Source organism: Oncorhynchus kisutch, linkage group LG6 (genome assembly GCF_002021735.2).
Source record: "Oncorhynchus kisutch isolate 150728-3 linkage group LG6, Okis_V2, whole genome shotgun sequence".
NCBI classification, from domain to species: Eukaryota; Metazoa; Chordata; class Actinopteri; order Salmoniformes; family Salmonidae; genus Oncorhynchus; species Oncorhynchus kisutch.
The window spans coordinates 2441126-2468583 of NC_034179.2; the positions used below are offsets into that span (position 1 = coordinate 2441126).

General features: G+C 43.9%; 1 protein-coding gene across 2 annotated transcripts in view; it reads right to left on the reverse strand.

Moving 5' to 3' along the window:
* Nucleotides 1–22599, reverse strand: part of lpar1 (lysophosphatidic acid receptor 1) — a 107346-nt gene extending 84747 nt beyond the window's left edge. For both annotated transcript variants that reach the window (XR_004210163.1, XM_031826004.1), the window contains exon 1: nucleotides 22311–22599. The gene's annotated coding sequence lies outside the window, so the exon portion shown is untranslated. The remainder of the gene's footprint in view (nucleotides 1–22310) is intronic.
* Between the last annotated feature and the right edge of the window lie 4859 nt (nucleotides 22600–27458).

Here is a 27458-nt window from a genome sequence, read left to right on the forward strand (position 1 = left end):
CAGTAATTTAGAATGCATAAGATACTGTATTTACGATAGCACAGCTTCTTCCTGTGTCCCTCAGTCTTCCCGCTCTTTCACTCAACACAGCCCCTTCCTTTGTGTAACAAGTTGTCATATCTGTTCCGCCCGCTAGGGACGTTTTCCTTTATGACGTCATTTGTAATCAAGTTATGATTTAATTATGTGTGTGTGATTAGTTAGGTATTTAGTAAATAAATGATTAAACCCAATTTTGTATTGTTGATTCAAATTGTTAGCCAGGGTTCTTGCAGATAACCAAGAATTTACAACTTTCAGATGAGACTGAAGTAAGCTGAAGATTAATGTTGACTGCTATGGCTGTAAAATATTACTAGGTCTTTAAGAGTTTATTTGGAAGATAACAGCTCTATAAATATTACTAGGTCTTTAAGACTTTATTTGGAAGATAACAGCTCTATAAATATTACCAGGTCTTTAAGAGTTTATTCGGAAGATAACAGCTCTATAAATATTACTAGGTCTTTAAGAGTTTATTCGGAAGATAACAGCTCTATAAATATTACCAGGTCTTTAAGAGTTTATTCGGGAGATAACAGCTCTATAAATATTATTTTGTGGTGCCCGACTCTCTAGTTAATTACATTTACATGATTAGCTCAATCAGGTGATATTAATTACGGAGAAATTATTTTATAGAATAGCATGTCTTATCAATTAATCTGGCATAGCCAAAGACACGACAACACAGAGTAAGGTGAAGTAGAGTAGAATAGGGTAGGGTAAGTTAGTGTAGAGTAGAGTTGGTTCGAGTAGAGTCAAGCAGAGTAGGGCAGAGTAGAGTGGGATATAGGAGGGTAGAGTTGAGTAGGCTATATTAGGGTAGGGTAGGTTAGAGTAGAGTTTAGTAGAGTATGGTAGGGTAGAGGAGAGTAGTTTAGAGGAGAGTCTGGTAGTATAGAGTAGAGTATGGTAGGGTAGAGTAGAGTAGGGTTGAGTAGGGTAAAGTAGTGTAGAGTAGGGTAGGGTGAGTAGTGTGGGGTAGAGTAGGGTAGAAGAGAGGAGAGTTGGGTAGAGTAGACTACAGTTGAGTATAGGAGGGTAGAGTTGGATCAAGGAGAGTCGGGTAGAGTAGAGTATGGTAGGGTAGAGTAGAGTACGGTTGAGAAGGGTAGAGTAGTGTGGGATATATTAGGGTAGGGTTGAGTAGGGTATATTAGTGTAGGGTAGGTTAGAGTAGAGTAGAGTTTAGTAGAATAGAGTATGGTAGGGTAGAGGAGAGTAGTTTAGAGAAGAGTCAGGTAGTGTAGAGTATGGTTGAGTAGTGTAGAGTAGGGTAAGCTGAGTAGTGTAGGGTAAAGTAGGGTAGAGTAGGGTGGTGTAGGGTACAGGAGAGTATGGTTGAGTAGGTTAGAGCAGAGAAGAGAAAGGTAGAGTAGAGTAGGGTAGAGTAGGGTAGGGTAGGGGTAGATTAGTGTAGGATGGGTTGGGTGAGGTAGAGTAGAGTAGAGTAGTGTAGTGTAGTGTAGGCTAGGGTAGGCTGGAATAGGGTCGTGCAAGGTAGGGGAAAACAGAGGAGGGTAGATTTTCCTGAATCGGGTCACAAATGTTCCCTATACCCATGAGGTTGCTACAATCTAGCCTATGAATGAAAGTTGGGTTCTGATGGGTTCTGACTTGTAAACTTTAAATATTGTTAATCATCTGGTATCCTATGGAAATGAGGAGTGCCACAATCTGGTTTCTACACCAGAAGTTAGTGGTTATCTGTAGGAGGAATATACAGTTGAAGTCGGAAGTTTACATACACCTTAGCCAAATATAGTTAAACTCCGTTTTTCACAAATCCTGAAATTTAATCCAAGTAAAAATTCCCTGTTTTAGGTGAATCTCAATGGCGTCCTTTGAGGCCATGGTGGAGAAGTAAATACAATATAGAAAGTAAAACACTGGAATGGTAGATTTGCAGTGGAAGAATGTGCAAGGTGGAAATATAAATAATGGGGTGCAAAGGAGCAAAATAAATAAATAAAAACAGTAGGGGGAGGGGTAGTTGGGCTAAATTATAGATGGGCTATGTACAGGTGCAGTAATCTCTGAGCTGCTCTGACAGCTGGTGCTTAAAGCTAGTGAGGGAGATAAGTGTTTCCAGTTTCAGAGATTTTTGCAGTTCGTTCCAGTCATTGGCAGCAGAGAACTGGAAAGAGAGGCGGCCAAAGCAAGAATTGGTTTTGGGGGTGACCAGAGAGATATACCTGCTGGAGCGCGTGCTACGGGTGGGTGTTGTTATCGTGTCCAGAGCACTGAGATAAGGGGGGGACTTTACCTAGCAAGGTCTTGTAGATGACCTGGAGCCAGTGGGTTTGGCGACAAGTATGAAGCGAGGACCAGCCAACGAGAGCATACAGGTCGCAGTGGTGGGTAGTATATGGGGCTTTGTTGACAAAACAGATGGCACTGTGATAGACTGCACCCAATTTATTGAGTAGGGTATTGGAGGCTATTTTGTAAATGACATCGCCGAAGTCGAGGATCGGTAGGATGGTCAGTTTTACAAGGGTATGTTTGGCAGCATGAGTGAAGGATGCTTTGTTGCGAAACAGGAAGCCAATTCTAGATGTAACTTTGGATTGGAGATGTTTGATGTGAGTCTGGAAGGAGAGTTTACAGTCTAACCAGACACCTAGGTATTTGTACTTGTCCACATATTCTAAGTCAGAACCGTCCAGAGTAGTGATGTTGGACGGGCGGGCAGGTGCAGGCAGCGATTGGTTGAAAAGCATGCATTTAGTTTTACTTGTATTTAAGAGCAATTAGAGGCCACGGAAGGAGAGTTGTATGGCATTGAAGCTCGTCTGGAGGGTTGTTAACACAGTGTCCAAAGAAGGACCAGAAGTGTACAGAATGGTTTTGTCTGCGTAGAGGTGGATCAGAGACTCACCAGCAGCAAGAGCGACATCATTGATGTATACAGAGAAGAGAGTCGGTCCAAGAATTGAACCCTGTGGCACCCCCATAGAGACTGACAACAGGCCCTCCGATTTGACTCACTGAACTGTATCAGTTCAAGTAGTTGGTGAACCAGGCGAGGCAATCATTTGAGAAACCAAGGCTATCGAGTCTGCCGATGAGGATGTAGTGATTGACAGAGTCAAAAGCCTTTGCCAGGTCAATGAATACGGCTGCACAGTATTGTTTCTTATCGATGGCGGTTAAGATATCGTTTAGGACCTTGAGTGTGGCTGAGGTGCACCCATGACCAGCTCTGAAACCAGATTACATAGCGGAGAAGGTGCGGTGGGATTCGAAATGGTCGGTAATCTGTTTGTTGACTTGGCTTTCGAAGACCTTAGAAAGGCAGGGTAGGATAGATATAGGTCTGTAGCAGTTTGGGTCAAGAGTGTCCCTTCCTTTGAAGAGGGGGATGACCGCAGCTGCTTTCCAAACTTTGAGAATCTCAGACGACACGAATGAGAGTTAGAACAGGCTAGTAATAGGGTTTGCAACAATTTCGGTAGATGATTTTTGAAAGAAAGGGTCCAGATTGTCTAGCCCGGCTTATTTGTAGGGGTCCAGATTTTGCAGCTCTTTCAGAACATCAGCTGACTGAATTTGGGAGAAGGAGAAATGGGGAAGGCTTGGGCGAGTTGCTGTGGGGGGTGCAGTGCTGTTGACCGGGGTAGGGGTAGCCAGGTGGAAAGCATGGCCAGCCGTAGAAAAATGCTTCTTGAAATTCTCAATTATAGTGGATTTATCGGTGGTGACAGTGTTTCCTATCTTCAGTGCAGTGGGCAGCTGGGAGGAGGTGTTCTTATTCTCCATTGACTTTACAGTGTCCCAGAACTTTTTTTGTGTTGCAGGAAGCAAATTTCTGCTTTAAAAAGCTAGCCTTGGCTTTTCTAACTGCCTGTCTATATTGGTTTCTAGCTTCCCTGAAAAGTTGCATTTGACAGGGGCTGTTCGATGCTAATGCAGAACACCATAGGATGTTTTTGTGTTGGTTAAGGGCAGTCAGGTCTGGAGAGAAGCAAGGGCTATATCTGTTCCTGGTTCTACATTTCTTCAATGGGGCATGCTTATTTAAGATGGTGAGGAAGGCATTTAAAGAAAACTACCAAGCATCCTCTACTGACTGGATGAGATCAGCATCCTTCCAGTTGCTACACCATAGGTTGTTACACCATAGGTTGCTACACCATAGACTACACCATAGGTTGTTACACCATAGGTTGCTACACCATAGACTACACCATAGACTACACCATAGATTGTTACACCATAGGTTGTTACACCATAGGTTGGTACACCATAGACTGCTACACCATAGGTTGTTACACCATAGGTTGTTACACCATAGGTTGTTACACCATAGGTTGTTACACCATAGGTTGTTACACCATAGGTTGTTACACCATAGACTACACCATAGGTTGTTACACCATAGGTTGTTACACAATAGGTTGTTACACCATAGATTGTTACACCACAGTGTCTCCTGACCCCTCCTGTCTCAGCCTGCAGTATTTATGCTGCAGTAGTTTATGTGTCGGGGGGCTAGGGTCAGTCTGTTATATCTGGAGTACTTCTCCTGTCCTATTCGGTGTCCTGTGTCAATTTAAGTGTGCTCTCTCTAAGTCTCTCTTTCTCTCTTTCTTTCTCTCTCTCAGAGGACCTGAGCCCTAGGACCATGCCTCAGGACTACCTGACATGATGACCTCTTGCTGTCCCCAGTCCACCTGGCCGTGCTGATGCTCCAGTTTCAACTGTTCTGCCTTATTATTATTGGACCATGCTGGTCATTTATGAACATTTGAACATCTTGGCCATGTTCTGTTATAATCTCCACCCGGCACAGCCAGAAGAGGACTGGCCACCCCACATAGTCTGGTTCCTCTCTAGGTTTCTTCCTAGGTTTTGGCCTTTGTAGGGAGTTTTTCCGAGCCACTGTGCTTCTACACCTGCATTGTTTGCTGTTTGGGGTTTTAGGCTGGGTTTCTGTACAGCACTTTGAGATATCAGCTGATGTACGAAGGGCTATATAAATACATTTGATTTGATTTGATTTGCTACACCATAGGTTGCTACACCATAGACTACACCATAGACTACACCATAGGTTGTTACACCATATGTTGTTGGACCATAGATTGTTACACCATAGACTACACCATAGGTTGTTACACCATCGACTACACCATAGGTTGCTACACCATATATTGTTACACCGTAGGTTGCTACACCATAGGTTGCTACACCATAGACTACACCATAGACTACACCATAGGATGCTACACCATAGGTTGTTACACCCTAGGTTGTTACACCATAGGTTGTTACACCATAGGTTGCTACACCATAGGTTGTTACACCATAGGTTGCTACACCATAGGTTGCTACACCCTAGGTTGTTAAACCATAGGTTGTTACACCCTAGGTTGTTAAACCATAGGTTGCTACACCATAGACTACACCATAGACTACACCATAGGTTGTTACGCCATAGGTTGTTACACCATAGGTTGTTACACCATAGACTACATCATAGGTTGTTATACCATAGGTTGTTACACCATAGGCTACACCATACAATAGGCTACACCATTACACCATAGGTTACAACATAGGTTACACCATTACTCTCCTTCCAGACTCATATTAAACATCTCCAATCCAAAATTAAATCTAGAATTGTCTTCCTATTTCGCAACAAAGCATCCTTCACTCATGCTGCCAAACATACCCTCGTAAAGCTGACTATCCTACCGATCTTCGACTTCGGTGATGTCATTTATAAAATAGTACTCAGCAAATTCGATGTAGTCTATCACAGTGCCATCCGTTTTGTCACCAAAGCCCCATATACAACCCACCTCTTCGACCTGTATTCTCTCGTTGGCTGGCCCTCGCTTCATATTTGTTGCCAAACCCACGGGCTCCAGGACATCTATAAGTCTTTGCTAGGTAAAGCCCTCTCTTACCTCAGCTCACTGGTCACCATAGCAGCATCCACCTGTAGCACGCGCTCCAGCAGGTATATTTCACTGGTCATCAATCAAAGTCAACTCATCACCTTTCCTTCCAGTTCTCTGCTGCCAATGACTGGAACGAATTACAAAAATCACTGAAGCTGGAGTCTTATATCTCCCTCTCTAACTTTAAGCATCAGCTGTCAGAGCAGCTTACTAATCACTGTACCTGTACACAGCCCATCTGTAAATAGTCCACCCAACTACCTCATCCCCCATATTGTTTTTTATTTTATTATTTTCTCCTTTGCACCCCAGTATCTCTACTTGCACATTCATCTTCTGCACATCTATCACTCCAGTGTTTAATTGCTTAATTGTAATTATTTCAATTATTCATTGCCTTACCTCCCTTATCTTACTACATTTGTAACAACCTATGGTATGGAGCCTGTATTGTAACAACCTATTGTGTTATTGACTGTATGTTTGTGGTACTCTGCTTTGCTTTATCTTGGCCAGGTCGCAGTTGTAAGTAGCCTACCTGGTTAAATAAAGGTGAAATATATATATACAGTGCCTTGCGAAAGTATACGGCCCCCTTGAACTTTGCGACCTTTTGCCACATTACAGGCTTCAAACATAAAGATATAAAACTGTATTTTTCTGTGAAGAATCAACAACAAGTGGGACACAATCATGAAGTGGAACGACATTTATTGGATATTTCAAACTTTTTTAACAAATCAAAAACTGAAAAATTGGGCGTACAAAATTATTCAGCCCCCTTAAGTTAATACTTTGTAGCGCCACCTTTTGCTGCGATTACAGCTGTAAGTCGCTTGGGGTATGTCTCTATCAGTTTTGCACATCGAGAGACTGACATTTTTTCCCATTCCTCCTTGCAAAACAGCTCAAGCTCAGTGAGGTTGGATGGAGAGCATTTGTGAACAGCAGTTTTCAGTTCTTTCCACAGATTCTCGATTGGATTCAGGTCTGGACTTTGACATTCTAACACCTGGATATTCTAACACCTGGATATGTTTATTTTTGAACCATTCCATTGTAGATTTTGCTTTATGTTTTGGATCATTGTCTTGTTGGAAGACAACTCTCCGTCCCAGTCTCAGGTCTTTTGCAGACTCCATCAGGTTTTCTTCCAAAAGATGAATGCTCCATCCATCTTCCCATCAATTTTAACCATCTTCCCTGTCCCTGCTGAAGAAAAGCAGGCCCAAACCATGATGCTGCCACCACCATGTTTGACAGTGGGGATGGTGTGTTCAGGGTGATGAGCTGTGTTGCTTTTACGCCAAACATAACGTTTTGCATTGTTGCCAAAAAGTTCCATTTTGGTTTCATCTGACCAGAGCACCTTCTTCCACATGTTTGGTGTGTCTCCCAGGTGGCTTGTGGCAAACTTTAAACAACACTTTTTATGGATATCTTTAAGAAATGGCTTTCTTCTTGCCACTCTTCCATAAAGGCCAGATTTGTGCAATATACGACTGATTGTTGTCCTATTGACAGAGTCTCCCACCTCAGCTGTAGATCTCTGCAGTTCATCCAGAGTGATCATGGGCCTCTTGGCTGCATCTCTGATCAGTCTTCTCCTTGTATGAGCTTAACGTTTAGAGGGACGGCCAGGTCTTGGTAGATTTGCAGTGGTCTGATACTCCTTCCATTTCAATATTATCGCTTGCACAGTGCTCCTTGGGATGTTTAAAGCTTGGGAAATATGTTTGTATCCAAATCCGGCTTTAAACTTCTTCACAACAGTATCTCGGACCTGCCTGGTGTGTTCCTTGTTCTTCATGATGCTCTCTGCGCTTTTAACGGACCTCTGAGACTATCACAGTGCAGGTGCATTTATACGGAGACTTGATTACACACAGGTGGATTGTATTTATTATCATTAGTCATTTAGGTCAACATTGGATCATTCAGAGATCCTCACTGAACTTCTGGAGAGAGTTTGCTGCACTGAAAGTAAAGGGGCTGAATAATTTTGCACGCCCTATTTTCTTTTTCTTAAAAAAGTTTGAAATATCCAATAAATGTCGTTCCACTTCATGATTGTGTCCCACTTGTTGTTGATTCTTCACAAAAAAATACAGTTTTATATCTTTATGTTTGAAGCCTGAAATGTGGCAAAAGGTCGCAAAGTTCAAGGGGGCCGAATACTTTCGCAAGGCACTGTACATGTATATATCTTTTTTATTAATTACGCCATAGGTTTCACCACTGCACCATAGGTTACAAATCAAAAGAGAACCATGGCACTCATGGCACCATGGCTTGTGTGTCAAACATGTTAAAATTCAGACCAATAAAGAAGTGTAATGGGTTAATTTTTCTATGTTTTTAAAATGGTTTATTGCATCAGGGACAGAGTACAGAGTCGTGTTGGGCTTTTACAGCCTTCTTCAGTGCTACAAGATACCATTTTAAAGACTTAAAAACAGCATTTGTAAAGAACTACAGATGAGCAGCAGGTGGTTCTAATCATGGTTTACTCCCATCCGCCAATCAGGGACGTGGCCCCTCTGGTCTACTTGTATACAAATGAGTCACAAAGAGATACAGAATTATAGGTTATGAGAGCGAGCCTGAAAGGCAACACACAAATAATTTGCCCCAGGTGTCCATTCATCTAATTACATCACATCGATTCATGAGACAGCCCACCACAAAGAACATTAGGCAAAGACATGTGGGGCAAACTCATAAACGATATGCAAAATCTGATATGGACAGTGTTCTTATACTGTATAACGGTCTACATGTGGCTTTATAGGAAGGAGAAATTATTATTTTAAACCGTGTGGAGATACATCATTTATTTGTATATTCACATAGCTTCTCTTAGGAGTAGTTTGTTGTCATACTTTTTCAATCCTTTTTCCATTACCCACTATGAAGTGTCTCGGCACACCAGACAAATGTGTTCATCTGGTATTCACTGAGCTACGTTACACCGTAGGTTACACCATATGAGGGAGAGCTCAGTTTATTGTTTTGGAAAGTTTGTTGTTTTAAAAGTGGGAAAGTTTCTTAGTAGCTAGCTAACTTTTTAGTTTGGATCCAACGACGCAGTTGGCATCAGTTGCTGTGACTGCTAGTCTCTGATGTGGCCGACCAAGGCTGGTTCTGAGGAGTTATTTGGCGTAGCAGCTAGCCTAGCAGATAGCTAGCTGCCTATCAAGCTAGCAGAGTTGTTTGAGGGCTTTTTGAGGGAAGATGGACCACAGGAAGATTGAGGTGGAGCGCGCCCACAGGACTGGAAAACCCACGACAGGCCCAGACCGATAGTGGTCAAGTTCCTGATGTTCAAGAACAAGGTAGCTGTTCTGGAAAGAGCCAAGAACTTGAGAGGAACGTACATCTTCCTCAACGAGGACTATCCTGAAGTTGTGCACCAGAAGATGAAAGAACTGATCCCATGAAAGCTGCCAGAGCGCGTGGGGACATTGCTTACATCCGCTATGACAGACTCATTGTCCACCCTCCCTCCCAGAAGCCTGGAAGGGATGAGAGAGCCAAGCCTGTGGGCTTTTGGGGGAGGAGTTGCTGTATATATTCAGATCCCTATAATGCTTAGAGAAGATTTTATGTCAAATGTTATTGAAGTGTTGTGGTTGCAGGTTCACTTGGTACATCTACAGCCTTTTCTTTTGGGGTGTTGCTATCGGCAACCAAGTGCTAACAGTCAGTATCTAAATAATATGTGTGAAATGCTTTATATGTGATGTAAACAGAGAGGTCTACTTTCTTGGGGACCTGAATATTGACCGATTTTCCTCAAGCTGTCCTCTCAAGAGGAAGCTCCTCGCTGTAACCAGTGCCCGTAATCTGATTCAGGTCATTAATCGACCTACCAGGGTGTTTACAAACACTACAGGAACAAGATCAAAAGTCATGAAAGAGTTGCAGTTTGTTTTGGAATGGGAGGCCAGTAATAAACTGGTCCTGAACATCTCTAAAACGAAGAGCATTATATTTGATACAAATCATTCCCTAAGTTCTAGACCTCAGCTGAATCTGGTAATGAATGATGTGGCTATTGAACATGTTGAGGAGACTAAATTACTTGGTGTTACCTTAGATTGTAAACTGTCCTGGTCAAAACATATTGATTCAGTGGTTGTAAAGATGGGGAGAGGTCTGTCTGTAATAAAGAGATGGGGAGAGGTCTGTCTGTAATAAAGAGATGGGGAGAGGTCTGTCTGTAATAAAGAGATGGGGAGAGGTCTGGCTGTAATAAAGAGATGGGGAGAGGTCTGGCTGTAATAAAGAGATGGGGAGAGGTCTGGCTGTAATAAAGAGATAGGGAGAGGTCTGTCTGTAATAAAGAGATGGGGAGAGGTCTGTCTGTAATAAAGAGGTCTGTCTGTAATAAAGAGATGGGGAGAGGTCTGTCTGTAGTAAAGAGATGGGGAGAGGTCTGTCTGTAGTAAAGATATGGGGAGAGGTCTGTCTGTAATAAAGAGATGGGGAGAGGTCTGTCCATAATAAAGAGATGGGGAGAGGTCTGTCTGTAGTAAAGATATGGGGAGAGGTCTGTCTGTAATAAAGAGATGGGGAGAGGTCTGTCCATAATAAAGAGATGGGGAGAGGTCTGTCTGTAATAAAGAGATGGGGAGAGGTCTGGCTGTAATAAAGAGATGGGGAGAGGTCTGTCTGTAATAAAGAGATGGGGAGAGGTCTGTCTGTAATAAAGAGATGGGGAGAGGTCTGTCTGTAATAAAGAGATGGGGAGAGGTCTGTCTGTAGTAAAGAGATGGGGAGAGGTCTGTCTGTAATAAAGAGATGGGGAGAGGTCTGTCTGAAATAAAGAGATGGGGAGAGGTCTGTCTGTAATAAAGAGATGGGGAGAGGTCTGGCTGTAATAAAGAGATGGGGAGAGGTCTGTCTGTAATAAAGAGATGGGGAGAGGTCTGTCTGTAATAAAGAGATGGGGAGAGGTCTGTCTGTAATAAAGAGATGGGGAGAGGTCTGGCTGTAATAAAGAGATGGGGAGAGGTCTGTCTGTAATAAAGAGTTGGGTAGAGGTCTGTCTGTAATAAAGAGATGGGGAGAGGTCTGTCTGTAATAAAGAGATGGGGAGAGGTCTGTCTGTAATAAAGAGATGGGGAGAGGTCTGTCTGTAATAAAGAGATGGGGAGAGGTCTGTCTGTAGTAAAGAGATGGGGAGAGGTCTGTCTGTAATAAAGAGATGGGGAGAGGTCTGTCTGTAATAAAGAGATGGGGAGAGGTCTGTCTGTAATAAAGAGATGGGGAGAGGTCTGTCTGTAGTAAAGAGATGGGGAGAGGTCTGTCTGTAGTAAAGAGATGGGGAGAGGTCTGTCTGTAGTAAAGAGATAGGGAGAGGTCTGTCTGAAATAAAGAGATGGGGAGAGGTCTGTCTGTAATAAAGAGATGCTCTGCTTTTTTTGACACCACACTCAAAAAAGCTAGTTCTGTAGGCTCTAGTTTTGTCTAATCTTGATTATTGTCCAGCCATTTGGTTAAGTGCTGCAAGGAAAGACCTAGTTAAGCTGCAGCTGGCCCAGAACAGAGTGGCACGTTCTGCTCTTCATTGTAATCAGAGGGCTGATATAAATACTATGGTCTCTCTTGGCTCAGAGTTGAGGAGAGACTGACTGCATCACTTCTTTTTGTCAGAAACATTGTGTTAAATCCCCAATGTTTGCGTAGTTACACACAGCTCTGACACACACAGGTGGCAGGGTAGCCTAGTGGTTAGAGCGTTGGATTAGTAACCGGAAGGTTGCAAGTTCAAACCCCCGAGCTGACAAGGTACAAATCTGTCGTTCTGCCCCTGAACAGGCTGTTCAGTTCCTAGGCCGTCATTGAAAATAATAATTTGTTCTTTAACTGACTTGCCTAGTTAAAGAAAGAAAAAAGAAAAATAAACACACACTTATCCCACCAGACATGCCACCAGGGGTCTTTTCACAGTCCCCAAATCCAGAACAAATTCATGAAAATGTACAGTATTTTACAGAGCCGTTATTATTATTGCACAGAACTCCGTTCCATCTCATGTTGCTGAAATGAACAGCAACACCTCACGGCACAACGCCTCTCCTCCATTTAAAATCAAATCAAATTCTATTGGTCACACATGGTTAGCAGATGTTATTGCGAGTTTAGTGTAGCGAAATGCTTGATAGTTGGTGTGGATGTATTGATATGTAGGCTACTGGACCTAGATAGTGTGGATGTATTGATATGTAGGCTACTGGACCTAGATAGTGTGGATGTATTGATATGTAGGCTACTGGACCTAGATAGTGTGGATGTATTGATATGTAGGCTACTGGACCTAGATAGTGTTGATGTATTGATATGTAGGCTACTGGACCTAGATAGTGTGGATGTATTGATATGTAGGCTACTGGACCTAGATAGTGTGGATGTGTTGATATGTAGGCTACTGGACCTAGATAGTGTGGATGTGTTGATATGTAGGCTACTGGACCTAGATAGTGTGGATGTGTTGATATGTAGGCTGCTGGACCTAGATAGTGTGGATGTATTGATATGTAGGCTACTGGACCTAGATAGTGTGGATGTATTGATATGTAGGCTACTGGACCTAGATAGTGTGGATGTATTGATATGTAGGCTACTGGACCTAGATAGTGTGGATGTATTGATATGTAGGCTACTGGACCTAGATAGTGTGGATGTATTGATATGTAGGCTACTGGACCTAGATAGTGTGGATGTATTGATATGTAGGCTACTGGACCTAGATAGTGTGGATGTATTGATATGTAGGCTACTGGACCTAGATAGTGTGGATGTATTGATATGTAGGCTACTGGACCTAGATAGTGTGGATGTATTGATATGTAGGCTACTGGACCTAGATAGTGTGGATGTGTTGATATGTAGGCTACTGGACCTAGATAGTGTGGATGTATTGATATGTAGGCTACTGGACCTAGATAGTGTGGATGTATTGATATGTAGGCTACTGGACCTAGATAGTGTGGATGTATTGATATGTAGGCTACTGGACCTAGATAGTGTGGATGTATTGATATGTAGGCTACTGGACCTAGATAGTGTGGATGTATTGATATGTAGGCTACTTGTGCCTTTTTTTATTTATAGTTCTGTCCTTGAGCTGTTCTTGTAATGTTCTGCATTATGTCATGTTTTGTGTCTCAGGAAGAGTAGCTACTCCTATTCCTGGACCCCAGGAAGAGTAGCTACTCCTATTCCTGGACCCCAGGAAGAGTAGCTACTCCTATTCCAGGACCCCAGGAAGAGTAGCTACTCCTATTCCTGGACCCCAGGAAGAGTAGCTGCTCCTATTCCTGGACCCCAGGAAGAGTAGCTGCTCCTATTCCTGGACCCCAGGAAGAGTAGCTACTCCTATTCCTGGACCTCAGGAAGAGTAGCTACTCCTATTCCTGGACCTCAGGAAGAGTAGCTACTCCTATTCCTGGACCCCAGGAAGAGTAGCTACTCCTATTCCTGGACCCCAGGAAGAGTAGCTACTCCTATTCCTGGACCCCAGGAAGAGTAGCTACTCCTATTCCTGGACCTCAGGAAGAGTAGCTGCTCCTATTCCTGGACCCCAGGAAGAGTAGCTGCTCCTATTCCTGGACCCCAGGAAGAGTAGCTACTCCTATTCCTGGACCCCAGGAAGAGTAGCTACTCCTATTCCTGGACCTCAGGAAGAGTAGCTGCTCCTATTCCTGGACCTCAGGAAGAGTAGCTGCTCCTATTCCTGGACCTCAGGAAGTGTAGCTACTCCTATTCCTGGACCCCAGGAAGAGTAGCTACTCCTATTCCTGGACCTCAGGAAGAGTAGCTACTCCTATTCCTGGACCCCAGGAAGAGTAGCTACTCCTATTCCTGGACCCCAGGAAGAGTAGCTACTCCTATTCCTGGACCCCAGGAAGAGTAGCTACCCCTATTCCTGGACCTCAGGAAGAGTAGCTGCTCCTATTCCTGGACCCCAGGAAGAGTAGCTGCTCCTATTCCTGGACCCCAGGAAGAGTAGCTACTCCTATTCCTGGACCCCAGGAAGAGTAGCTACTCCTATTCCTGGACCTCAGGAAGAGTAGCTGCTCCTATTCCTGGACCTCAGGAAGAGTAGCTGCTCCTATTCCTGGACCTCAGGAAGAGTAGCTACTCCTATTCCTGGACCCCAGGAAGAGTAGCTACTCCTATTCCTGGACCTCAGGAAGAGTAGCTGCTCCTATTCCTGGACCCCAGGAAGAGTAGCTGCTCCTATTCCTGGACCTCAGGAAGAGTAGCTACTCCTATTCCTGGACCCCAGGAAGAGTAGCTACTCCTATTCCTGGACCCCAGGAAGAGTAGCTACTCCTATTCCTGGACCCCAGGAAGAGTAGCTGCTCCTATTCCTGGACCCCAGGAAAACCAAATACCAAATATGAGCAGCAGAGTGTGCAGCAGCTACGGAAAAATGGATCTTGCACATGCACAAAAATCTTTACTTTGATCCACGGCAAATCAGGTTTCCAGAAAATCGGTAATGTGTAGTGGACCTCAACATAACTAAAACAAACGTAAACAGTTAGCACCAGCAGTGATCATACCTCACAAGTACTGGTCCCAGTTAGCACCAGCAGTGATCATACCTCACAAGTACTGGTCCCAGTTAGCACCAGCAGTGATCATACCTCACAAGTACTGGTCCCAGTTAGCACCAGCAGTGATCATACCTCACAAGTCCTTTATGCAGATGAGACCTGTTGGTTCCCATCATCAAAGTCTGAGAACAGAACAGTGAGCTTTTGTTACCCTAGCTGTTCACATCATGTCTCCATTTTCTATAATCTGACTCCTCCCTCTCTCCTCCTCCCTCTCCCTTCCTCCCTCTCTCCTCCTCTCCTCCCTCTCCTCCTCCTCCCTCTCTCCTCCTCCTCTCCTCCCTCTCTCCTCCTCTCCTCCCTCTCCTCCTCCTCCCTCTCTCCTCCTCCTCTCCTCTCCTCCCTCTCTCCTCCTCTCCTCTTTCTCCTCCTCCTCTCCTCCTCCTCTCCTCCCTCTCTCCTCCTCCCCTCTCTCCTCCTCCTCCTCTCCTCCCTCTCTCCTCCTCCTCTCCTCTCCTCCCTCTCTCCTCCCCTCCTCCTCCTCCTCTCCTCCTCCCTCTTCCCCTCCCTCTCCTTCCTATAGTTAGCTAGTTCTGTGTAGTTAATTCTGCTGAAGGGATGAAAACTGCTTCCATGTGGCATTCTGGTTCCTCTTTTTCTCTCCCCCTCTTCTCTCCCCCTTCCCTCTCTCCTTGTTTCACTCTTTCTCTCTCCACAGCTGCCTTGAACCTTACTACTCAGAGCTCTGGGGGAGAGGAGGGAGGGAGGAATGCAGGCTCAGAACCTCTGGCAGATCAATAACAGACACACAGGGGGGACGGCCAGGCTCTCTCAGTGGGAAGATTCTCTCTCTCCCTCTCGCAATCTCAGTTTTTTTTATTTAACCTTTATTTATACAGGATGTGGCATTGTGGTGAGAAGACCTTTTAACAAGGGAGCCTTCTCGCTCTCTATTCTCTCTATCAGTCTTCCTCTCTCCCCCCACCCCCCTTTCTTTCTTCCTCTCTCCCCCACCCCCCTTCCTCCCTCCCTCCACCCCCCTTTCTCTCCTCTATAGATCTCTTTAACACATTGCAGGGCCCAGGCCCTGGTCTTCTGGTGTCGGCACCGAGAGCTCTGAGGGCGTCTAATAAGGATCATCTCTGGGTGAGGCTTTGTTGTACCCACAGTGCATCTGGTACCCACAGTGCATCTGGTCAGCAGCTCCCATCCATCTAACTCTAACCCAACATGTGCTGCTGTCATAAGACAAACAGCATATCGAATGAGAAGAGCTAGCCTGGGTAGTAAGCATCAGTCTGTTTGTGCCAACATTTCACTCATTGACACTTCTTGTCATGCCAAATTGTTTGGTACAAGGAGTGGAATGTTAGCACAAAATAGGTCTGGGTTTCAGGCTAGAGAACATCTGAGGACCACATATACAACACTTCTCTTTTCTTTAATTCTTCACACTGATTCACAAAAAATATATTAGCATACTGTGTTTTATAGTCTCTGACTGCATAAAGTGATTAAAATGTAATTAATACGTGATCCAATGTGCATATGTGTGTCAGAACTTTAACCAATTTCTTTGTATTCACCACAGGAGGTTGGTGACACCTTATTTGGGGAGGATGGGGCTCGTGGTAATGACTGGAGCGGAATCAGTGGAATGGAATCAAATACATCAAACACATTGGTTTCCATGATTTGCAGGTGTTTGATGCCATTCCATGTGCTCCGTTCCGGACATTATTATGAGCCGTTCTCCCCTCCACTGGTATTCACCATTTTGATTTTCAGATATACAATGAACATGTTGCCAAGTAAAGAATCATTGATCCTGGCACATCTATCTACTGTAAAAGCTCATTGCTGATCTTTGATCGTCATTCCAGGTCCACAGCCCCCACAGAGATCCTACACTTTTTCTACATTGACTTAAATCGAACTAGAAAAAGCACATTCTCTGAAGATAATAAAGTAGGTCTATTTAATTATGATGTGTAACGCTGATCTGTGCATCATCATCCCTGGCACTGAGCAGGAGGTCCTGGTTACCCTGGACAACAACTGAGGTAGTCTGAAACATGCAACTCTGACTCTGATTAACATGCCTGTCATTTCCTGTCATCTGTTTTATACAGGGACTAAAACCTGACGCATCACAAGACCAATTAGAAATTCACACTAAAATAGAAACTTGTGGTTAAGAATATCTGCCTTGAGTGGAAGTGTAAATGAAGTGGAAGTGTAAATGACTTTAACCATTATTATTGACTATTATTTCATTCATATTAAAAATATGAATGAAATAATAGTCAATAATAATGGTTAAAGTCATTTACACTTCCACTTCATTTACACTTCCACTTCCTATTCCTAGACAGGACAGGGCGGTGCAGGGCAGGACAGGGCAGGGCGTGACAGGGCGGTGCGATGCAAGACAGGACAGGGCAGGGCATGACAGGACAGGGTTCTGCAGGGCATGACAGGACAGGGCGCTGCATGACTGGACAGGGGGCTGCAGGGCATGACAGGACAGGGTTCTGCAGGGCATGACAGGGTTCTGCAGGGCATGACAGGACAGGGCGCTGCATGACAGGACAGGGTTCTGCAGGGCATGACAGGACAGGGCACTGCAGGGCATGACAGGACAGGGTTCTGCAGGGCATGACAGGACAGGGTTCTGCAGGGCATGACAGGACAGGGTTCTGCAGGGCATGACAGGACAGGGTTCTGCAGGGAATGACAGGACAGGGTTCTGCAGGGCATGACAGGACAGGGTTCTGCAGGGCATGACAGGGCAGAGCAGGGCATGACAGGACAGGGTTCTGCAGGGCATGACACGACAGGGTTCTGCAGGGCATGACACAACAGGGTTCTGCAGTGCATGACAGGACAGGGTTCTGCAGGGCATGACAGGACAGGGTTCTGCAGGGCATGACACGGCAGGGTTCTGCAGGGCATGACACGACAGGGTTCAGCAGGGCATGACAGGACAGGGCGGTGCAGGGCATGACAGGGCGGTTCAGGGAATGACAGGACAGTACAGGACAGGGCGAAACAGGGCATGACAGGTATTGGAAGGGTGGTCTTGACCCCTTAAGTCCCAGATGGCACCCTTTTCCCTACACACTGTTTTGGACCAAAGCAGTATAAGGGAAAACAACAAAGGTGACTTCAATCAACCCCTCACCTCATGTCTCACGTCCCTGTTATGCTGATGCCCATTGTGTTTACATGGTGAAGCTCATACCAAGGCCTTCTTACCAGGGCCGTCTTACCAGGGCCTTCTTACCAGGGCTGTCTTACCAGGGCTGTCTTACCAGGGCTGTCTTACCAGGGCTGTCTTACAAGGGCCTTATTGGCTGAGTTTGTTTTGGTCAGATCAGAAAAGGAATCTGTATAATTACGCACATCAAGCTTTTATACAGTATGGATATACATAATAACTATGATCTCAATGTCCAAGGTAATCCTCTGGTTGACCCGTGTCTTCGACATCTCACAGAGCACAACACTGTGTCTAAATCGGAGTGAGTTCAGTACAAAACGTTATTATTGAGACTTGGGTCCTCAGCACAGGTCAAACCAGTGAACACAGCCCTCAGAGTCTCAGACCCACTGGGCAGACGACGTCATTTCAATGTGCATTATTTGGTCATATTTGGTTAAGACATTGATCAATGAGATTACAGCTTCTATTCACACACTCAAAAAAGACAAGCCAAAGGTTAGTTGAATTTCCAATGTGTTATCACTGCTCTATCAACCATTTAAAAGCACAGCAAAGTTCAAAGGTCAAATGGGAACACAATGTGTGTTATCACGGTGCTTCATCTAATAGCAGAACCAAATGACCTGGATTGCAGTTGAGATTAATAGTACACGGTGCAAGTGATCAATGCTGTTCCAGATTCTGTGCAGATTATTACAGCAATTGTGAAGATCTCCACAGACCTGTTACGACCTACACATGCCATCTTGACCTGGGATGACCTACGCATGCCATCTTGACCTGTGACGACCTACGCATGCCATCTTGACCTGTGATGACCTACGCATGCCATCTTGACCTGTGATGACCTACGCATGCCATCTTGACCTGGGATGACCTACGAATGCCATCTTGACCTGGGACGACCTACGCATGCCATCTTGACCTGTGATGACCTACGCATGCCATCTTGACCTGGGACGACCTACGCATGCCATCTTGACCTGTGACGACCTACGCATGCCATCTTGACCTGTGACGACCTACGCATGCCATCTTGACCTGGGACGACCTACGCATGCCATCTTGACCTGGGATGATCTACGCATGCCATCTTGACCTGTGACGACCTACGCATGCCATCTTGACCTGGGACGACCTACGCATGCCATCTTGACCTGTGACGACCTACGCATGCCATCTTAACCTGTGACGACCTACGCATGCCATCTTGACCTGTGATGACCTACGCATGCCATCTTGACCTGGGACGATCTACGCATGCCATGTTGACCTGTGATGACCTACGCATGCCATCTTGACCTGGGACGACCTACGCATGCCATCTTGACCTGTGATGACCTACGCATGCCATCTTGACCTGGGATGATCTACGCATGCCATCTTGACCTGTGACGACCTACGCATGCCATCTTGACCTGGGACGACCTACGCATGCCATCTTGACCTGTGACGACCTACGCATGCCATCTTAACCTGTGACGACCTACGCATGCCATCTTGACCTGGGACGACCTACGCATGCCATCTTGACCTGGGACGATCTACGCATGCCATCTTGACCTGTGACGACCTACGCATGCCATCTTGACCTGTGACGACCTACGCATGCCATCTTGACCTGGGACGACCTACGCATGCCATCTTGACCTGTGCGCTTTCTCTGATGACATAAGAAGACATTTATAGTTTCAGGAACCTCAAAATGTGGCCATGGATGTGTTACTCATTTTAAGGTCGAACGTGACATTAGTTTGTAAAATTTTCTTAACTTTAGACTAATTACTGTATCATAACATTGTTTGGTTGTCAACACAACCAGATATCAACATTTAAAGGAGATCTTCTGACGTCGGCGATGTCATCTACAAAATGGCTTCCAACACTCTACTCAGCAAACTGGATGCAGTCTATCAATGTGCCATCCGTTTTGTCACCAAAGCCCCTTATACTACCCACCACTGTGACCTGTATGTTCTAGTCAGCTGGCCCTCGCTACATATTCGTCGCCAGACCCACTGGCTCCAGGTCATCTACAAGTCCATGCTAGGTAAAGCTCCGCCTTATCTCAGTTCACTGGTCACGATGGCAACACCCACCCGTAGCACGCGCTCCAGCAGGTGTATCTCACTGATCATCCCTAAAGCCAACACCTCATTTGGCCGCCTTTCATTCCAGTTCTCTTCTGCCTGTGACTGGAACGAATTGCAAAAATCGCCATCTTGGAGACTTTTATCTCCCTCACTAACTTCAAACATCAGCTATCTGAGCAGTTAACCAATCGCTGCAGCTGTACATAGTCCATCGGTAAATAGCCCACCCAATTTACCTCTCTCATCCCCATACTGTTTATATTTATTTACTTTTCTGCTCTTTTGCACACCAATATCTCTACCTGTACATGACCATCTGATCATTTATCACTCCAGTGTTAATCTGCAAAATTTTAATTATTCACCTACCTCCTCATGCCTTTTGCACACAATGTATATAGACTCTCTTTTTTTCTACTGTGTTATTGACTTGTTAATTGTTTACTCCATGTGTGACTCTGTGTTGTCTGTTCACACTGCTATGCTTTATCTTGGCCAGGTCGCAGTTGCAAATGAGAACTTGTTCTCAACTAGCCTACCTGGTTAAATAAAGGTGTTCTCAACTAGCCTACCTGGTTAAATAAAGGTGTTCTCAACTAGCCTACCTGGTTAAATAAAGGTGTTCTCAACTAGCCTACCTGGTTAAATAAAGGTGTTCTCAACTAGCCTACCTGGTTAAATAAAGGTGAAATAAAATAATAAATAAATAGGATAGTTCCATCTGAGTCTCTGACTGAGTCTGGCTTTAATTCCAGTTTGTCTACAAATTAATCATTGATATGTTGAATTCACGTCTTCATCTCAACCAATAATGTAAATTAAAGAATATGACTAAATCAAATCAAAATGTAGATGCTTTTTTTAAATGCAGTTTGATTTGAATGAGTCCTATTATTTCACTGTTTACTGCAGTGGGCTAAATCAGGGTCACAAAGAGTCTTGGTTCTTAAACAAATATACTTTGAAACAAATGTATACATGGCGAAAAGAAGATATAACATGTCAGATATGGAGTTAAAATGTATAATATGTTGAGTTTGCATCCCAATATTACACTTTATATACATCACAGAAGAGTGAAATCGAACAAAACTGTTTGACATAGAAACACCAGATTTTCTCCGTTGTTTATTAATCATGTAAAGTATGAATAACATTCCACCCATTAGGCCATTAGTTGACTGCAGGAAAGGGCTGCCTTCGATGTTTGGTTGAGCTGGAGACGTGAATCCAACATATAAATGATTCATTTGTAGAAAAACTGGAGTTTTAAAGCCAGACTCAGTCAGAGGCTCAGATCGAACTATCCAATCAGAAGATACATCTCCTTTAAATGTTGATATCTGGTGGTTGTGTTGACAACCAAACACAATTCAACGTCACTAAATATAATGACATTTGTAATCAACTAGAGCTTGAAACCATAGGCCTATTGTATTGTCTATTTCACAGTTGAATTCTGGGTTGAATTGAAACAACAGCTGTTGATGACTTTGTAAACGCTATAGGCCTAAAAAACATATTTAAATATATATGATAAAGTATAGTCACATTTCATTTGCTCTCTTAAACATACCCTTTCGAGGGTTAAAAACCCTGATGGGAGACCAACGGGTAGCTGTAAGCAGATCCATTTTTGTATTGTGGATATTACATTGAAGATCTAACATTGTTTTATAAGGTACAGATTCAACATATTTAATACAAGGTTTGTCTATGTTAACATTTGGTTACCATGATAACATAACATTTGTCTATGTTAACATTTGGTTACCATGATAACATAATCCCATGGTTGAAATTTGACCCTCAATTATCAAATCCAATGTATTTTTCATGAATACTCCATGTTGACAAATTACATTGAAACAACGTTTATTCAACCAGTTTGTGCCCAGTGGGGCGGTAGAGTAAAGTATACCAAGGCATAATATACCTTGGGGGTTAAATCACAGGACGAATATATAGATATGTACCGGCCAATGTTTACGCAAAGGACTCCAATAATCTGTCAAAACTACAAGACAGCCATAGAGCCTTTATGATACATCATCTACGTGTTTTATTCTGAATAATGGGATGTTGGACAATATGGATACAGAGAAAGTGAGAACAGAAAGAGAGAGAGAACAGAGATCGGAGAGAGAGAGAGAGGCAGAATGTCATCGAAGAAAAAGGGGGAAAAACTCCCCAAAACGATCATGTTGCAATGCAACACATACTGTAGCTAAAATCCCATTTTCCGAAGCCCGCGTTTCATCTTATGGAAATGCTCTGTCATTATGTGTTGTAGTGGAAAAACTAAGATGAATTAATTAAACTAATGGCAAAGTGAACGGTTTTATGAGGCACCGCTGCTCAGTCGCGTTGGCGCAACAATTTATTCTGATTCCGCCGCACAGTCTCCAGTCCTGCGCGTAACAAACCTATTACATTTAAGTTAATCAGAAATCTAAAATATACTTACAGTTGTTCCTTCTCAGCGATATTTCGAAAATGTTGCTTGAACCTCAAAAATATATTAATTCGGAGTGTCTACCAAAATCCCCCCAAAAAGTGAATTCCGTTATTCAGGTCGTCCGTGTGTTGATTCTTCCAATCCAAGCATATGATAATTAATCTTTTAATTTTACAGTCCATGAAGAGAAGTGTGTTTTTGTTTATTTCTGATTGAATAGTTCCCGAGGGCTCCGTCTCTCTCTCTTTTTTCCGTGCCTCCTTCTCTCGTACCTCACAGAGCCCTGTGTGCCACTCGACAGAACGGGACCACTGTCTGCACATGACGTCACACACTACACACACGATTTTTTTTCTTGAGTGCGTAATTGAAAACACATTTTTCAGAGATTTGTAAAGAGAGAAAGAGAGAGAGCTAGAGAGACAGAACACAATTTTTCTGAGATTTGTAAAGAGAGAAAGAGAGAGAGCTAGAGAGACAGAACACATTTTTCAGAGATTTGTAAAGAGAGAAAGAGAGAGAGCTAGAGAGACAGAACACATTTTTCTGAGATTTGTAAAGAGAGAAAGAGAGAGAGCTAGAGAGACAGAACACATTTTTCTGAGATTTGTAAAGAGAGAAAGAGAGAGAGCTAGAGAGACAGAACACATTTTTCAGAGATTTGTAAAGAGAGAAAGAGAGAGAGCTAGAGAGACAGAACACATTTTTCAGAGATTTGTAAAGAGAGAAAGAGAGAGAGCTAGAGAGACAGAACACATTTTTCAGAGATTTGTAAAGAGAGAAAGAGAGAGAGCTAGAGAGACAGAACACATTTTTCAGAGATTTGTAAAGAGAGAAAGAGAGAGAGCTAGAGAGACAGAACAACCAATTAGATTCCTGTTTTCTACTGTAATAATACTGAACAGAAATAGAAACACAACATGCAGCAAAGAGTTCACTGATATACAGTACATATTAACAAGTTAGTCAATTGAAGTGAATTAATTAGGTCCTAATCTATGGATTTCACATGACTGGGAATACAGATCTGCATCTGTTGGTCACAGATACCTTAACAAAAGATAGGGTTGTGGATCAGAAAACCGGTCAGTATCAGAGTTGATCAGAGCTGTTGATTGTGGCCTGTGGAATGTTGTCCCACTCCTCTTCAATGGCTGTGGGAAGTTGCTGGATATTGGCAGGAACTGGAACACACTGCCGTACACGTCGATCCAGAGCAGCCCAAACATGCTCAATGGGTGACGTGTGGTGAGTGTGCAGGCCATGGAAGAACTGGGACAGATCCTTGCGACAAGGGGACATTATCATGTTGAAACATGAGGTGATGGCAGCAGATGAATGGAATGACAATGGGCCTCAGGATCTCGTCACGGTATCTCTGTGCATCGATAAATTGCAATTATGTTCGTGGTCCGTAGCTTATGCCATGGGGCACTCTGTTCACAACGTTGACATCGGCAAACTGCTCACCCACACACGTGGTCTGTGGTTGTGAGGCCAGTTGGACTTACTGCTATATTCTCTAAAACAACGTTGGAGACGGCTTTAGGTAGAAAAATGAACATTCAATTATCTGGCAACAGCTCTGGTGGACATTCCTGTAGTCATAATTTCACATTTTAGAGAGGCCTTTTATTGTCCCCCAGCACAAGGTGCACCTGTGTAATGATCATGCTGTTTAATCAGCTTCTTGCTATACCACACCTGTCAGGTGGATGGATTATCTTGGCAAAGGAAAAATGCTCACTAACAGGGATGTAAACACATTTTAGAAAAATACTTTTTTTTGTGCATATGAAACATTTCTTGGATGTTTTTTTTCAGCTGCAACATGAGACTAACATGAGACTAACACTTTGCATGTTGCTTTCATATTTTTGTTCAGTGTATTTTTGTTTTGCTCTGGCAGAACTGATGTACATGTAGGACACTTTATTTAATATATGTGTACATTGCCATATTTTCCCTTTAAGTAAGCAGGTTACCACAAAGTTTAATATTTCCGAAATGGCCTGATTTGTGAGAACAGTGCATCAAATCAATGACATTTCTATTGGGGGAGTACACATCTTTTCCAGATGTAATCGCAGCTGCAGCGAAATGCTTGTGTTTCTAGCTCCAACAGTTCAGTAATATATAATGCTTATGTTATCCAAGAGGACGTAGCAGTCAGACATCTTTTGTCCTCGTCTCGTCATGTCCCGTGTATATATCTTTTTATATCTCTTCGCATCTCTTTTTAATATTTTTCTAAACCTCAACTTCAAAACACTCTCCTGCAACCCGCCTCACCCAATGTGGTGCGGATCTAAAGTATTATTCACATCGAATCTGAAATCCCCCAACAGAAGCTAGCCAGCTCCTCACTAGCTAGTCAGCTAACCACTGCTAGAGGTCATCAGCAAACCTTTAGCTCGGAAAGCTCTCGGCAGTTTGTACAACGCGACTCAAACCAGAGCATACCGGCCCTATTTTCTCTCCATATCCCCGGATTCCTACTGCAAGCTCTAGATATTCTCACCTGGATCTTCGCAGCTAGCTGCTATCTGAGTACTGGCTAACATTGGTCCCGGAGCAAGCCCTTTCTCCCAGCTACCTAAAGAGGCCAATCAGCCACTCCTTGGCTACAATACCCGGACCCCTTCTACTGCTGGTACGGGACACGGAATCTCGCCGATCCTTCACGACTGGACTACGACGTAATCTGCTTGAGGGGATACTCAACTGGCCTCTACATCGCGCCGTCCCCTGAATGTGAATCCAGCCAACATGTCAGATTATTAAAATGCTTTTCGGCGAAAGCATGAGAAGCTATTATCTGATAGCATGCACCCCCCCTGAACCAGCTGATCCAGTTGTAAACAATAGAACTAGCGTTAGAAGGCGCTACACAAAACACTGAAATAAAATACTGAAATAATAAATACACTGAAATAAAAATATAAAACATGCATTACCTTGACGAGCTTCTTTTGTTGGCACTTCAATATGTCCCATAAACATCACAATTGGTCCTTTTTTTCGATTAATTCCGTCCATGTATACCCAAAATGTCCATTTATAAAGCAGGTTTGATCCGGAAAAAAACAGCTTTCCAAAACACAACGTCATTACAAAACATTTGAAAAGTTGCCTATAAACTTTGCCAAAATATTTCAAACTACTTTTGTAATCTAACTTGAGGTATTTTTAAATGTTAATAATTGATCAAATTGTTGACGGGGCAATCTGTGTTCAATAACAGCAAGTCAACAATACATGCACGATTTTAACCTACCATTTAGTTCCGACTACCACATATGTGGTGATATCACCTGGTTTAAACGTCTCTAGAGACAAGATCTTGCTCATCATTACTCAATGCCTAGGTTTACCTCCAATGGACTCTCTTCCTACCTTACCTTTGTCTGTACATTATGCCTTGAATCTATTCTCTCATGCCCAGAAACCTGCTCCTTTCACTCTCTGCTCTGAACGCACTAAACGACCAGTCCTGATAGCCTTTAGCCGTACCCTCATCCTACTCCCCCTCTGTTCCTCTGGCGATGTAGAGGTGAATCCAAGCCCTGCAGTGCCTAGCTCCACTCCCATTCCCTAGGCACTCTCTTTTGATGACTTCTGTAACCGTAATAGCCTTGGTTTCATGCATGTTAACATCAGAAGCCTCCTCCCTAAGTTTATTTTATTCACTGCTTTAGCACACTCTGCCGACCCGGATGTCCTAGCCGTGTCTGAATCCTGTTAAGCATTTCACAGTTTAGGTCACCTAGCAGCACGAGCTCTGAAGATAGCTGGGGGGCAATCAATTCAAATATGGTGTCCAGGGCACAGCTGGGGGCAGAGGGTGGTCTATAGCAAGCGGCAACAGTAAGAGACTTTTTAAAAGTAGAAGTTCGAATTGTTTGGGTACAGACCTGGATAGTAAGACAGATCTCTGCAGTAGATTGCAGCACCGCACCCTTTGGCAGTTCTATCTTGGTGGAAAATGTTGTAGCTAGTTAGCTGGCTAGCTTCTGATGGGGGTTCCGGTTCTGAAGTATAAAAATAGTACATCCGTACCACATTGGGTGAGGCAGGTTGTAGGAGAGTATATTCAGTCTGTAGATGGACAGTGAGATTAAATATATTCTAAATATATATGAAGAAAACGATATATACAGCACGGGACAAGACAAAGACACACGTCCGACTTCTACGCCATCTTGTTATACAACATCTAACTGAGAAAAGGTTTCCCAACACTAGGTATACCTGCTCTAAGCTACTTTTACACAATGGTATTTATAGTTTGTCATCTTGGAGCATACCATTAGGCACACAATCTAGAGGGAGAAGGCGTGAATTCAAAACCAACAATCCAAGGATAGCACCTCCGTCAATCGCGTCGTTGCACATTGTTATCAAGGTTTTACAAATGCTGCAGCAAATTGATGTCTGACTGACAGTTATGCCAAGTTTATCTGAACTGGCCTAATGACTGTTTAGTCATTAGGAAATACTATGGAAATACTATGACATATGGTGACATTGGTAAAATAACGTTAGCTAGCTAAAATGTTGTTGCTCTCCCCTCAATCTTAGCTAGTTCGCTAAAGTTATACTGCTTCTAAAGTCAATCTGGAGACATCATAATGATGACAAAAGCGTGTCCTACGCGATCAGTGTCCCTCCACCAGGACAGCTGAGCTAACGTGCGCTAATGTGATTAGCATAACGTTGTAAGTAACAAGAACATTTCCCAGGACATAAACAGACAGACACACGCACATCCACACACGCACATCCACACCACGCACGCACACAGACACACACGCACACATCCACGCACGCACGCACACAGACACACACGCACACATCCACGCACACAGAAACACACACATCCACGCACGCACGCACACAGACACACACGCACATCCACACCACGCACGCACACAGACACACACGCACACATCCACGCACATCCACACCACGCACGCACGCACATCCACACACGCACACATCCACGCACACAGAAACACACACATCCACGCACGCACGCACGCACACAGACACACACGCACATCCACACCACGCACGCACGCACATCCACACACGCACACATCCACGCACACAGAAACACACACATCCACGCACGCACGCACACAGACACACACGCAC